Source organism: Ochotona princeps, chromosome X (assembly GCF_030435755.1).
Source record: "Ochotona princeps isolate mOchPri1 chromosome X, mOchPri1.hap1, whole genome shotgun sequence".
In the NCBI taxonomy this organism is placed as follows: Eukaryota; Metazoa; Chordata; class Mammalia; order Lagomorpha; family Ochotonidae; genus Ochotona; species Ochotona princeps.
Genome location: NC_080865.1, coordinates 18,574,797 through 18,588,519, shown reverse-complemented (window position 1 = coordinate 18,588,519; position 13,723 = coordinate 18,574,797). Strand labels below are relative to the sequence as shown.

Sequence of the window (13,723 nt, the reverse complement as noted above, 5' to 3'; positions counted from 1 at the left end):
GGTATGCTTAAGTTCTGCTTTAGCAAATATTGCCAAGCAACTGTCTAATGAACTTGAATCAATTTATACTCCTATTCATTGTAAAGCTGACAACTAAGTATAACACATGCTCACCAATACTTGGTATTTTTTTGTCTTCTTAGTTTTAATCAACCTATCATTGTTATTTGTAGGATTAATGACAATAATGCATATTAATAACTGGCTGGATACTTATATATTTATAGTTTCAACCTAATGACCACCAGCATCATTGTTATTTGTTGGATTGAAGAAACTAATACATATTAATATCTAGTAAGATATATTTATAGTATTTATAGTTCCCAAATACTTATCACCATCACCATCACCATCATCATCATCACCATATTCAAGACATAGTTTTTAGGCAGACAAACAAGGAGCTAGAGAGACAAAGTTCTTGGAATCCCATTCTCTGATTCACCTGCCAAATGCCAAATATCCTGAGTGACAATAGTCAAACCAGGCAAAATCTAGAAACTGGAAAATCAGTACACATCTCTGATATGGTGGCCTTAATCCAATTAGTTGAGCCACCATCAGCTGGCTTCCAGGGTCTGCAATTAATAAGAAGGTGGAATCAAGAGCTGGAGCCAAGAATCAAATCTGAGTACCTCAATGGGAGATGCTGTCATCCTAAGTGGCTTCTAAATTGCTGGACCAAAGGCATGCCCCTAAAGGCATGTTTTGAAAAAAAAATCTCGTTGTATTGCAAATATCAAGAGACATATGATTTCCTAAAATAAAAAAAAATAACAGATACACACCATAGGAGATATACAGTTATTAAATTCTGAAACACTCCTAATTTTCTTATCCAAATTTCTCTGAATATGCTTATAAATAGGTTCTAAAAGGTACATTGTTTTGAAATTTTTTCCTCCTTGAAGTGATTTACATACAAATATAGTTACCTTTAATTTGAGCAGCTGCTGTGCTTAGAACCCAAACTGGGCCCATCTGGCTGTTCAAACAGCCTAAGAACATCCATCTGCCAAATGGGAAGACTGGATGTATGTTCTTGGGCCTCTAGTATCTTCTTCAGCCAGAGTGCCATGTGGCTTCCAACTTGTGGACATGACAGTACAAGTTTTCATGTATCAGTTTCTGGTTGATTAACTCCATTTAAACATATCTGTTATTTGAAAATGATTAATTAATTAATCAATTAAAGCACAGTAACAGAGATAGAGGGAGAAAGACAAAAAGAAAGACATCTGATTTACTTCTCCACTGGCTTTAAAAGCCAGCCTGAGCCAGGAAGAAGCCAGGAGACAGAAACTCCAACTAGGTCTCCCACAAGAATGGCAGGGACCCAAGTATTTGGGCCATTCTCTGATACCTTCCCAAGTATACTAGGAGCAATCTGGATCAGAAGAAGGGTATCTGGCGTTACAAAAAGCTCAATCCCTGTCCCTGGTGACAAAGCAAAATAACAGGATTAAGATTTGAGGATAAAACAAGGAGAAAGTTTAATCTGTCAAAAAATAATTAGGTAATGAACTGTTTTGAGGATCTACCTGAATGAGGGGATTTGGGGATTTGGGGATTTTAAGGGAGGTCTTGTGAAGGCCATTTGCTCTGCTGGAATCATAAAGGAGCTGCAAGCTGCTGCTTCTCTATTTCATCATGGAGATCCTTGAGCTCTACAGGTGGTAAGATTAGATCTAGTCTGACCAAGCTGTTTTACACTAGTTGTCTGCAAAAGAAGCTGAGATAAGGAACAAGGTGGGGAATCAGTAGTCCAGCCTTGAAGCATCTACAAGATGTTCTCCAACAGCAGCCTGCATGATGTCAACTGGTTGGTATGATGGCCATGTGAACTTCAGTCAGTCTGGGAGCTATATGTGGCTAATATTTTGTATCCCAGACCTGGAATTCCACTAAATGAAACAATACTAGTCACCAAAGTATTACCTATTGGAGGACCAAATAGCTTCATGAGTCTAGTGATTACAATCCGGTAATAGCAGTAGTTCCACTTCCTCAACTCAGTGAATTAAGTTAGGAAAAGGTGGCTAGGAGGATGGGGCCTCATAGTATCTGGCATTTACATTCCAGACAGTATTGGGACTTGATTTCACAAGACTGGAACTGGTACTTTGATATTAAATGCTCATATGGCATATGGTGTCTTAACCAACTGAGCCACAGTTTTCGCCCCAAATCTGTTACTTTTTAAACCAACATTTCATTTATCCATGAACAAGCCACCAACCGATCTATTCTTAACAAAGAACCTATAATGCAAGATCTAAACCAAGCACAACAAATTGGACACTACAATCTGTGAACAGATTTGTTAAATATAAGCAGTTTCAGAAATGTGATATTTAACCATTGTAACAATCTGAAACAGGAACGTCACAGACACCAGAACAAAAATAATTCTTTAGGAAAAAGTAAAAAAATATTCTTTTAAGATGTTAAATATTTGGTCACATAGGAAATCAGCCTTACTTTTTGCCAGCGTCTTTGTAGTTGTCCTCCCCTTGCCTACACAGGCACTTGGACTGTCTAAACATCCATCACTGTTTGGCTGATGGAAGACCTAAGTGCTATGGAGTTTTATTGGAATGTCTTCAAACATTTCTCTAAGAACGAAAGCTTGGAGACAGTTGATTCATGCCAGAATTTTTGAAAATTTCCTAAGTTTGTCATCCACTGTAAATGTATGTCAAGTATGTTATTTACAGGAACAACAGGTTTTCAAATATTTTTTCTTCATTATGTTACACTCGGTAAACATTTGTTATACTTCTTTTTGTGTATAAGACAATGTGATGCTCTTATGTAAATGTTGGCTGCAGCTGAAAGCATGTTGCATGTCATAGCAATAGAAAACACAGGAAAATGAATAGTAGTTGGACCATTTCTTTTCCAGAAAAAAATAGAAAACAAAGACAATGGATTTTGAGGGAAAGAAGTGATACTACTTACTGACCAAGACTGTCTTGATATTCCTTTCAATTTGACTCATCTCCAGTTATCTTCCTGACTAGGCCTCTGATCAAGACAACTTTAGAAAGTTCTGAACTTTTTCTCTGCCTCTTTGAAATGCATGTAAATCTTTTCACAGCCTTTGTTCAGTTTCACAGCACAGGAAGTGTCCCTCTCAAGGAAGTGAGAGCCATCTCTTTGGCAGGCAAACCACAAAGATGGTAGAGTACCACCATCTCCCAGCCTCTATGGAAAGGCAGAAACCTACGAATTAGATGGGTACCAATTAGAAAGAACCAATGACTTGACTGCAGTGAAAAACATCAAATAGACTGAGGCATAACTACACATTCCACAATGTGACCCACATTCATCTTCCAGTTTGCTTTTCCACTGGTTCCCAGTGGCCTTCAAAGTCCTCCCACACTTTGCTTGAACAGAATTGGGTTCATTCCCTGACCCAAATCAGTTTTGAGTACCACACCCTATCTGAAGAGGCAGGCAAGAGGCTAAAAAATAGAGAAATTGGATCCAGGGCAAAGTTAAGTTGCAAGATGGAGACTATCTGATCTCTTATCTCTAGGGTCTTAGGGCCCCTCTCAATTTTAGTGAAACTTAATTAATCTGAATGATTTTTATGGGACCTTCCTTAATAAAATTTTACTCATTTTCAATAAAATTTTACTCATTTTTAATAATTTAACCAGAATAAAATTAAAAGCCTTTTAAATAAATGTAAAAGAATATATTGTGCAGCAGTGAAATTCACAATTCCAGCCATTCAATCAAATATAATCCAGGCATGCAAATTGGAAAAAAAAGTGATTTACTAGTCAATAAATAAATATAAACAGCAGTGAGTTAGATGCTTGAGTTCATGAAATTCCCAAAACAGCAGAGGATGGCCCAAAGCTTTGGGACCCTGCACCTGCATGGGAGACCCAGAAGTAGCTCCTAACTCCTGACTATGGATTGGCTCAGCACCAGCCATTGTGGCCACTTGGGGAATGAACCATCAGACGGAAGATCTTCCTCTCTGTCTCTCCTCCTCTCTGTGTATCTGACTTTGCAATAAAAATAAATGAATCTTTTAAAAAAAGAGTATAGAATAGTTGAAGACCATCAACTAGCTTGATTTAACTTAACTGACATTCATAGACCATTTTCTCTAACACAGAATACATATTATTTTTAACTACACTAAGAAAATTTACTAGGCTATAACATATCCTGGGATAAGAATTAATTCTTAACAAACTTAATTTTTCTGCCTATATTAAATATTTCTGGAATTGCACATATTGTATCCTCTAACCTTCCTCAAGTACAAAGAAATTGAAATTGATCATACACTTAAATATAACAGATTAAACTATAAAACTTTAAGTATAAAGTAGTAGAAAATATTTGTGACCTTAGTTAGGCAGTAATATCTTAAGACAAAACATGAAAATAAACACCAAAACAAGAATAATCATTAGGTTTTGACTTCAAGACACATAGACAACATTGAAATGGAAACAAAATGGCAATTTGGAGGTTAGGATTTTCAAATTGCATCTGATATATTTAAAACAACTTTTTTAGCTCACTAATAAGAACACAGCCAAACCAATTAAAAATAAGGAAAAGATTTGAACAGTGAACCAAAGAACGATATAAAATTCTCAGAAACTTCCTGGAAATGGAAATTAAAACTGAAATCCCCAGTAGTAGGCAGCTGCTTTGCTTGCCTCATACCTAAGCACCTGTCACACTGCCGGGAGAAAAGCAACAACGAGCTGGCTGCCATTCTGGACCCAGTTCAAACCAATTCCTTATTAACTGTGCCAGTGTGCCAGTGTGGTTGCCTATCCTTTAATAACAAAATCTGTGAGAGATTGATTTTTTTGCAAGAAGAGACATACAATCCAGAATTTTGGTCCCAAGGTACATCATGCCCAGAGGTGCCACATACTACTCCTGAAAGCAGGCTGACCAGGGGCCCCATGCCACTCTCTTAGGTAGCTCCTCCCGCAGTGTACCACAGTGCTAGCACAGGAGACTGAGACTGGGATCCTGGGAAGGCGTGTTCACTGTGGGCCTATGGCAGGCCAGGTGCCTGTCCAGTTCTAGGAGTTCACCTGGGCAGCAGGCCACCTTGCTAAGCCTAGAAATTTTTCTGAATGAGGAATGAAATGGCACAGGCAGCAGCTAGCTTAGAGTCACTAGTTGGAAGTTATATATTCTCCTCCCTTTGTAATACTACTTGACTACCTGTCAGTCAAATGACCAATTCCCCAGGAGGTACTGCTCCTCACCTGAGATTTCAGGGGTGGTATCATTTAACCAATCTCCTTTGCAAGCCCATCAGAAGCCATGCAGGGCCAAAGCAAGGGCCAGTGCAATGGATCAATTAGCTAATACTTGGCCTGCGTGCACTGGCATTTTTAGATTATAGAAAATGCCTACATCTTCCTTGTGGTAATGGATACATATCAGTGTTGCATTTGTCAAAACTCATGTAACATCACAGTGAAAATTTGTTGAGTCTTACTGTATGCAAGCTATAGTAATAAGGCTTATTAAGATAATGATATCCCCTCTTACTCAAAAATTGTGTAGAAACAAAACATTTCAATTCAAAATGCCTGTGGCTTTTTTGCGTGAGTAAATGTGTGACATTTGACAAATGATATGCCTCTCTGTTTTATTTTTTACCTAGAGGATGCCGAATTCTGCTTCATCTGGCTGTTGTCATCTACCTAAAGTGTATGGAAGAATTCCCAACATTCTAAAGTAAGTGCACTGTGAGTTTTTGCTCTGAATTCTTGTTCCTGACTTTGCAATCCAATTCATTAGGACAATGAACAGATCATTTAAATTCTGTTTCTTCTTTCAATCTTACAAAATGTCATGATTAGAGGAATTTCTTCTGATCTTTCAATATTTTTGAAAGCTGTGTATGGACATGGATTCTTTTTTTCCAACAGTATTACAGAAGATGTTCATTGCAATGTTGATTCGGGAAATATTTCTAATAGAAAGAACTGCATCCTGAAAAGATTTATTTCATGTTAGCATTTTTGGGGGTCAAAACTCTCAAGAGAGTGTGAACACTTTTAGCTAAAACAAACCAGGTTTGCTATGAAGATCAACTTTAAAAAGTAGGAATTTGAACAACATCTATTGTATTGACAGTTTCCAGCAACAGGTTATTTTTATATAGCTTTTTTTTAAATTTCTAGTAAATCATGTATCTTTCAAGGTTGGTAGAAATCTCACAATCTGTTTAACATATTTGAATTCATTCAAGACTTACAAGTTTTTCTTGATGCAAAGGATTTAGGACATCAAACTTAAGAACTCATCTGATTAGCACTTTTTCCCTAGATAGTTCATCTTTTCCTTCAAGATACTGTCATTCAAAATGTAGTAATGTTTAGCTAGCTAAACACCACACGTATCAGGTTACTGCCATACTACTGAACTCTTAACAGTTGTTTGACAGAATTATTAAACATTTCCCCATTCACTAATTTTGCCTATAGTTATTTATAATAGAACAAACTAAAATCGAATGATGAATGGTGTAAAGGTCTGAGTACTTAATGATTACTTTAGCTACTGTACAGAACTGACGTGGAAAGGCCATTTTCTTTGAAAATTCTGTTAAAGGTTCATTCACTTCCTGCAGCAAGAAGTGGATATATGTCACGAACTTACGCAACTTGAAGCTTTTGGTTTTAAAGCATACATTTTCTTGTCATAATAAAATGCAATCCTGACTTTCAAATCTTTTGGAAAGATACTTCAAGATTAATCTTAATTAACGGAATTTCCTGACATTTTCTTGGATTCTTTCTATGAAAATTCCTGATGATTAATTACATGTTTAATAAACAAAATACATTACAGCTGTCATGTTCTTACTAAAACTCTACTTCCCCTCTGGTAATTGTGTGAGAGGAATGGAATGTGATTACACTTCTTGTCAGCATTTCCCCAAAAGGTGTTTCGTGCAATGACAACCAAGCTTTTGATCCTAACTGGTTCCTGGGTCTGCAGCCAAAGTAACAGCTTGGTGTACTGCCTGATGCCGTCAAGCACTTTCCTCAGTGAAGATGATAAATCCACATGGTTGTTCACTCTCAGGATTCCAGGAGGCTGGGCTTGGAATCAAAGCTCCAGACTACTGTACTTACATGTCTTATCTTCTTTGAGGTTTTCTCAATTTTCTTCTCTTCATTACAGGATGCTCTTTCAGTGGTTGAGTTATGCAGAAGGATGGAGACATTTCCTTCTCTGCAAAGCATCCATTAGTTTTTTCATGTAAAATGGAACATATACAGGTATTTCTACCTTGCTGTGTCTCTGTGACAGTAAAATTTGAAAACACTCCCTGCACAATACAAATTCAGCTCCTCTAGTTTTAAGAAATCTGAAGAATTCATTTTGATTAATAAATTTAATTCAAAACTTAGTTACTAAGTATCTGCTATGCATATTTTGTCTCCTATATGATAAAAACTTCAGTGTGTGTTCTGCCACAGAGGGGATATGACTAAGGACCCTTGAAAACAACTGTGCAGAAACATTAAGAATCTGAAATGCTAATCCCTCTGATTTGATCAGAATACATTGTATGTGATTACTGAATTGTCACACTACATTTCAGAACTATGCATAACTAATAATAATAGAGGTTGGCATTTAGTACTTAGAAACCAGCATGCCACGGCACAGAGTCTGGGCTCATGTTCATGCTCTATGCCCTTTTCCACCATCTTGCTGATATTTACCTTTAAATACAGCATGTGATGACTCAAATATATGGCCACTTGCCACCCATGTGAGAGATCTGATTAGTTATTTCCTGACATTGCTTTGGCTTCGTCTTGGCTTTCCTAAACTATTTGAAAAGATGGAAGATAGGAGATCTCTATTTTCATTTCAAATAAATAATTTCTTTCTAAAAAAAACCAAATAAAAAGAAAATCAAACATCTTTATTTTTCTTTTCAAGTGAATTTGATGCTTACTCAAGCCACTTACTGTATTTTTAGGTGCCAGAATATGGAGCATGTGTATATTACATATGCATGATTATATATACATTATTTCACTTCAACTTTTAAGTACCCGAATTTGCTGAAATTATTACATCCTCTTAGATACTTCTGATTCTTTTTTTAAGATTTATTTTATTTTTTATTACAAAGTCAGATATACAGAGAGGAGGAGAGACAGATAGGAAGATCTTCCGTCCGATGATTCACTCCCCAAGTGAGCCACAACGGGCCGGTGCGCGCCAATCCGATGCCGGAAACCAGGAACCTCTTCCAGGTCTCCCACGCGGGTGCAGGGTCCCAATGCATTGGACTGTCCTGAACTGCTTTCCCAGGCCACAAGCAGAGAGCTGGATGGGAAGTGGAGCTGCCGGGATAAGAACCGGCACCCATATGGGATCGTGGCGCATTCAACCCGAGGACTTTAGCCACTAGGCCACGCCGCCGGGCCCAGATACTTCTGATTCTGGTCTTTTAAACTTAAAATCAATCTTGGCTGTCATACATAAAGGCAGATAGAATAAGGTCCTTATGATTGAAATGCATTCCCTCCTCTGATATGAGGGACAGAGCCCTCTACCTTTCTGTAGCCAGTATGGCTCAAGACTTGGAATCAAGTGGCTGACTAGGGTAAGGACACGTTTAAACGGACAGAAAAACATTTAATCAGGATGAAGCAGAGAGGACACATTCCAGGAAATAGAAGAGGACAGAACAACAGCAGAGGGGTACCTGGAGACTGACAGACATAGGAAAGCAGCAGACAGAACGGTGTGGTGTTGCAGTGACTGATAATCCAGCAGCATTCAGCTAATGGGCGATCTGAACTCCAGCAACAGCCAGAATTCCTCCAACAACCAGGTGGGAAGGGACTTTCACTGAGAGCTTGGGAGGTGAACCCAAAGAACTGTCTGTCCTGCTGGTCCGTTTCATTTGACCAGGAGCAGAGACAGAGCAGCAGATCCCAGACTGGCAGTGCGAGAACAGGGTGGGTTTCACAGCCCAGTCAGCCCCCAGAGCCAAATTGGGCGCCATTTTGCGTAAGGAAGCAAAGGCAAGGGAAAGGAGTGAGCATAAACTGAGCTGGGAGTGAACTCATTTCTGACTCAGTGAATTGCATCAACGTGACATTGTTAAGGTTCCACCTAAGACAGGTCTGGGTAGCCCTAAGACCTGACGGCCAGCAGATCAAGAACTGTAGTGGTGGTACGTCAGGCGCCATTTTGTACACTGTGGCAATAGCTTTAGGACTGCAGGGACAACAGTGAACTGTTCATGTGCTGAGCTCGTGAGAACTCACCGAGTTCCATGGATTGCACTGGTCCAGCAGGAAAATAACACCAACTGTGGCATCGTACAGGTCAAAATAGGTCCGTATGACACCCAGACCTAACAGCCAACAGGTTCCAACAAGATCAGCACCACCAACAACCTAACTATATAGGACACCTGGTGTCTCCATAATCTTGGGACCTGCTCCAACCGGAAATGGGAGAAAGGTTGCAGAGACAACAGTGCAGCCTCAGCACGATATCACAGGAGGTGGAGAGTGGTGAGCCAAGAGCTGGGGCTGTGGAGACCATGGTGAAAATCTAACATAAGAACCCAGACCTGGAACTCGCTGGAGGTTGTGGCACAAGTGGCTGCAAGCAAAGAGTTGTGTACCAACTGCAATAAGTAAAATCGCGGTGTAGACCTGTGGGTGACACAGCTTAGAAACCTGCCCCAAGGAGAATACTCTGCTAACCAGAAGTACAATGACCAAGAACAAAAGAAGAGACAAAAGTACAATGAATATTGCCGAAAACTCCCCTGCAAGGGAGCAAAACCCTATGCCAACCTCAGAGTTAACTAAGGAAGACATCGAGAAAATGGGGGACACAGAATTCAGAAAACTCATTTTAAAGCTTCTGATCAACAATGAGAAGTACATACAAGAGACCAAAGAATTTAAGGAAGCAATAACGCAAATCAAAGCTGATATATCAGAAATTAAGAACACAGTAGAGCAAATTAAAAGTACAATGGAGAGTCTCCAAAATAGAATGAAGCAAGCAGAAGAAAGACTCTCAGGATTGGAAGATATTTCCTGTCATTGGGGGAAGCAAACAAAAAGCTGGAAGCAGAGCTGGATCAGGCCAATAAAAGTATTCAAGAATTGAAAGACACTATTAAGAGGCGAAATATAAGAATGATGGGAGTCCCAGAAGGTGCAGAAAGAGAAGCTGAGTTTGCAAATGTATTTAATGAAATAATAAAGGAAAATTTCCCTAATCTTGAGAAGGAATTGGGAAACAAGATCCAGGAGGGGCACAGAACTCCCAACAGGCTTGATCAAAAGCGATCTTCACCATGACATATGATAATCAAGCTCTCTTCTATTGAACATAAGGAAGAAAATATTTTAAATGTGCACGTGAAAAAAATCAATTGACATATAAAGGAATGCCAATTAAACTCACAGGAGATCTCTCACAGGGAACTCTCCAGGCAAGAAGAGAATGGAGTGACATATTCCAGATTCTAAAAGAAAAAAATTGTCTGCCTAGGATAACATACCCAGCAAAGCTTTCTTTTGTCTTTGAAAATGAAATAAAATTCTTCCATAGTCAAGAAAAGTTAAAAGAATTTGCCTCTTCCAAACCTGCCCTACAAATGATACTTCAAGATGTTCTCTTGACAGAGAAGAGGAATAGCACTTACCAAAACCAAAGGCAAATGGGAAGAACATCCCAGTAAAATGATAACAGAAGACTAAACCATTCCTAAAATGACAGGACCAAAGTACCATCCATACATATTAACCCTGAAGGTAAATGGCTTAAGCTAAATCAAATATCATAGATTAGTAGACTGGATTAAAAAACAAAACCCATCTATTTATTGTCTGGACAAGACACACTTCACCAACAAAAATCAGCGGAAACTATATCGCATGGGTTTTGTTGTTTTCTGTTAGTTTCATCTCTGCAAAACTCTTTCTTCTGATTAAATCATTCAATGACTCGTAGATCATACAGTAGCATCATTTTCTTCAAGAAGATTCTTGATTTTCATTTCTTCAGCAACACGTTAGTCATTTAGTAGCATGTTATTTAACTTCATGGTGTTGTTAATTTCTTTTTTCTCCCTGATGTTGATTTTGTTTTGTGGCTTTTCATTTAAGGGGATGTATAGTAGCTGTGTAATGAAAACTGTCATATCTATTAACATGTCATTTAACTTCAGGCATTGTAAATTTCTATTTTTCTTTCTATTGTTGATTTTGTATTATGACTTTTCATTTGAGGGGATGTTCAGTAGCTATAAAATGGAGACTAACATCCAGATGTGAGGATACAATGTAGTATGCATTTCTACTTCCAGACAAAGGTGGACTTACAATGAAACTGTTTACTATAGCTTGACAATAGAATGCTGGACTCTCTGCCATTGTCCATGCCCGCAATGATGGACATATGACTGTGTATGAAGAACTATATTTTAGTAATGCTACAGAGGAACTAGGTGGGGGGAGGGAATTGGGGAGGGGATAAGGGAAATGCCAGGAGCCTATGGAATTGTATCATAAAATGATAATAATAATAATAAAATGTCAAAAAAAAGACTTGGTCTCTCGTGATTTGATGAGGGCTTTGGATTGTTTCTAGCTGAATTCACCTCATAGATTCCTATTGGCTATCCAATCATGAAAATCTTTCTCTCCTCTCCATAAATCTGTCTTTCCAATAAATAAATACATCTTTATAAAATATATTCAAGCTTTGATCTTATTAACTGCATCTCCAAGAGGACTGAAATAAGAAGCACCTTGTTTTCTGAAATAGAACACAAGATAATTTTAAATGGTATTAACCTAAATCGAGAATTCCAGGCTGTAGTAACCAGAATAGTATGCTTCTGCTCCCCCTCTCTCCTTTAATCTGTTCACTGTTATATATTTAATCAAACGATGCACTTGGAAAAAGATCAACTAATCTCTGAAAAAGGAAATAATGGAAGAATTGAGGAACAATAAATATCTAGCATAAATAACAGTAAAATGAAAAGATTAGGTCCTTTCAATAATTCAAATGTTTCAGGTTTGGAAGTATAAAAGTATCATTTTTGACAACAGATAAAAAACCAATTGAAATACACCGAACGTAGGTGATTACACAAACACATATGATCCAAGTTGAATCACTAAGAGGGCCTATAAGAAGTTATAAATACATCTAGTTTCCAACTAACAGCAATTGATCAAGCTTAACTACCTTGCAGTAGAATATTCTGTTTCCATGAGTACATTGACTTATAACAATCAGTTATTCTGGGAAAATATTTTGTGGAATTTTTTGAATAGTGAAATCCCTTTTTATTTATAGTATAGTCTATAAGATAGTTGTTTAGTATAACTCAACTGTGGTTTTATTCATAGAAGACAAGGAAGAAAGTATTCTGGCTTTTAGTCAGGCATTATTCCTAGCTATAGATAGTTACACCTCAATAACTATGGAAAATAATTTTTTAAGATTTATTTTAATTTATTAAAAATGTTACAGAGCGGAACTGTATTAAAGAGGCTATCATATTAACAAGTGAAAATATATTGCAGTACGTATCTCTACTTCCAAATCAAATATGGACTCTCGATGAAACTGTTAAATATATCTTGACAAAAAGATGCTAGATTTTCTGTCATTGTCCATACCTATAATGTCACGACACACTTAAATAGCAGAATGATGGACTGACTGTTTTTGAAGGACTATATTATTGTAATAATATAGGGGAAATCATTAGAGAGAGGGGTGTGGGGAGGGGAAATCCCACAGCCTATGGAACTGCATGATAAAATAAATAATTTTTTTAAAAAGAAAAAAATACAGAGAGAAGAGATAAAAATCTTGCATCTGCTGATTCGCTGCTTAAATTGCTTCAATGGCTGGAGTTGAGTCAGTTCAGCGCCAGGAGCTTCCAGATCTCTCATGTGAGTACAGGGGCCCAAGGCACTGGGGCATCCTCCGCTGCTTTCCCAGGACATAAACAGGGAGCTGAATAGGAAGTGGAGTAGCCAGGACTCGAATTGCCATCCATATGTGATGCTGATGCTACAGGCAGAAGCTTAGCTTACTATGGTGCCACACCAGAGAAACTGATTCTAAACCCTCCCATCCCCAAGGATATCCAAATCAGTGGATGGCCAAGTAACTTACATAAAATGATATAATACTTCATTGAACCTATACACATGTTCCCATATACTTTAAATTATCCCTGGATTACTTTAAATGTTGGATACAATGTAAATGTCATGTAAACAGTGACTAGCAAACAGTAAGTAGCACATAAATTGTTATGATAAATTATTTAGGGACTAACATTAAGAAATTAAGTGTACATGGTCCACAGACAAAGCCATCTTTGTACATGATCAGAAATTGGCTAGAACCTCAGATGCAACATGGATGGGTAAGAGGGTCTGACTATATATACGTGATTAAGTCATTCTATCTCTCTGGGAAGCTCAATATGATCATGTAAGAAGATTCAATTCTCAATGCAAAATTCCTGCAGGAATTCTTCATTCATTTTACAGCCTATAGAATAACATACCTACAACAGGACAAGTGATTGGTCAATTTTATAGTGAAAACATATGCAATATTAAATGAGTAATTTAAGTTCCTGGGAGCTTTAAAAACAGTGCAAAGTGAGAAAGGTGGAAAA

The 13,723-nt window shown here is 37.8% G+C and overlaps 1 long non-coding RNA gene across 1 annotated transcript in view; it reads left to right on the top strand.

Moving 5' to 3' along the window:
* LOC131478598 (uncharacterized) overlaps nt 1–13,723 on the top strand; it is a 363,210-nt gene that overhangs the window by 300,039 nt on the left and 49,448 nt on the right. The window contains exon 2 of the long non-coding RNA XR_009244569.1: nt 5,669–5,742. This is a non-coding gene — a long non-coding RNA (uncharacterized LOC131478598). The remainder of the gene's footprint in view (nt 1–5,668; nt 5,743–13,723) is intronic.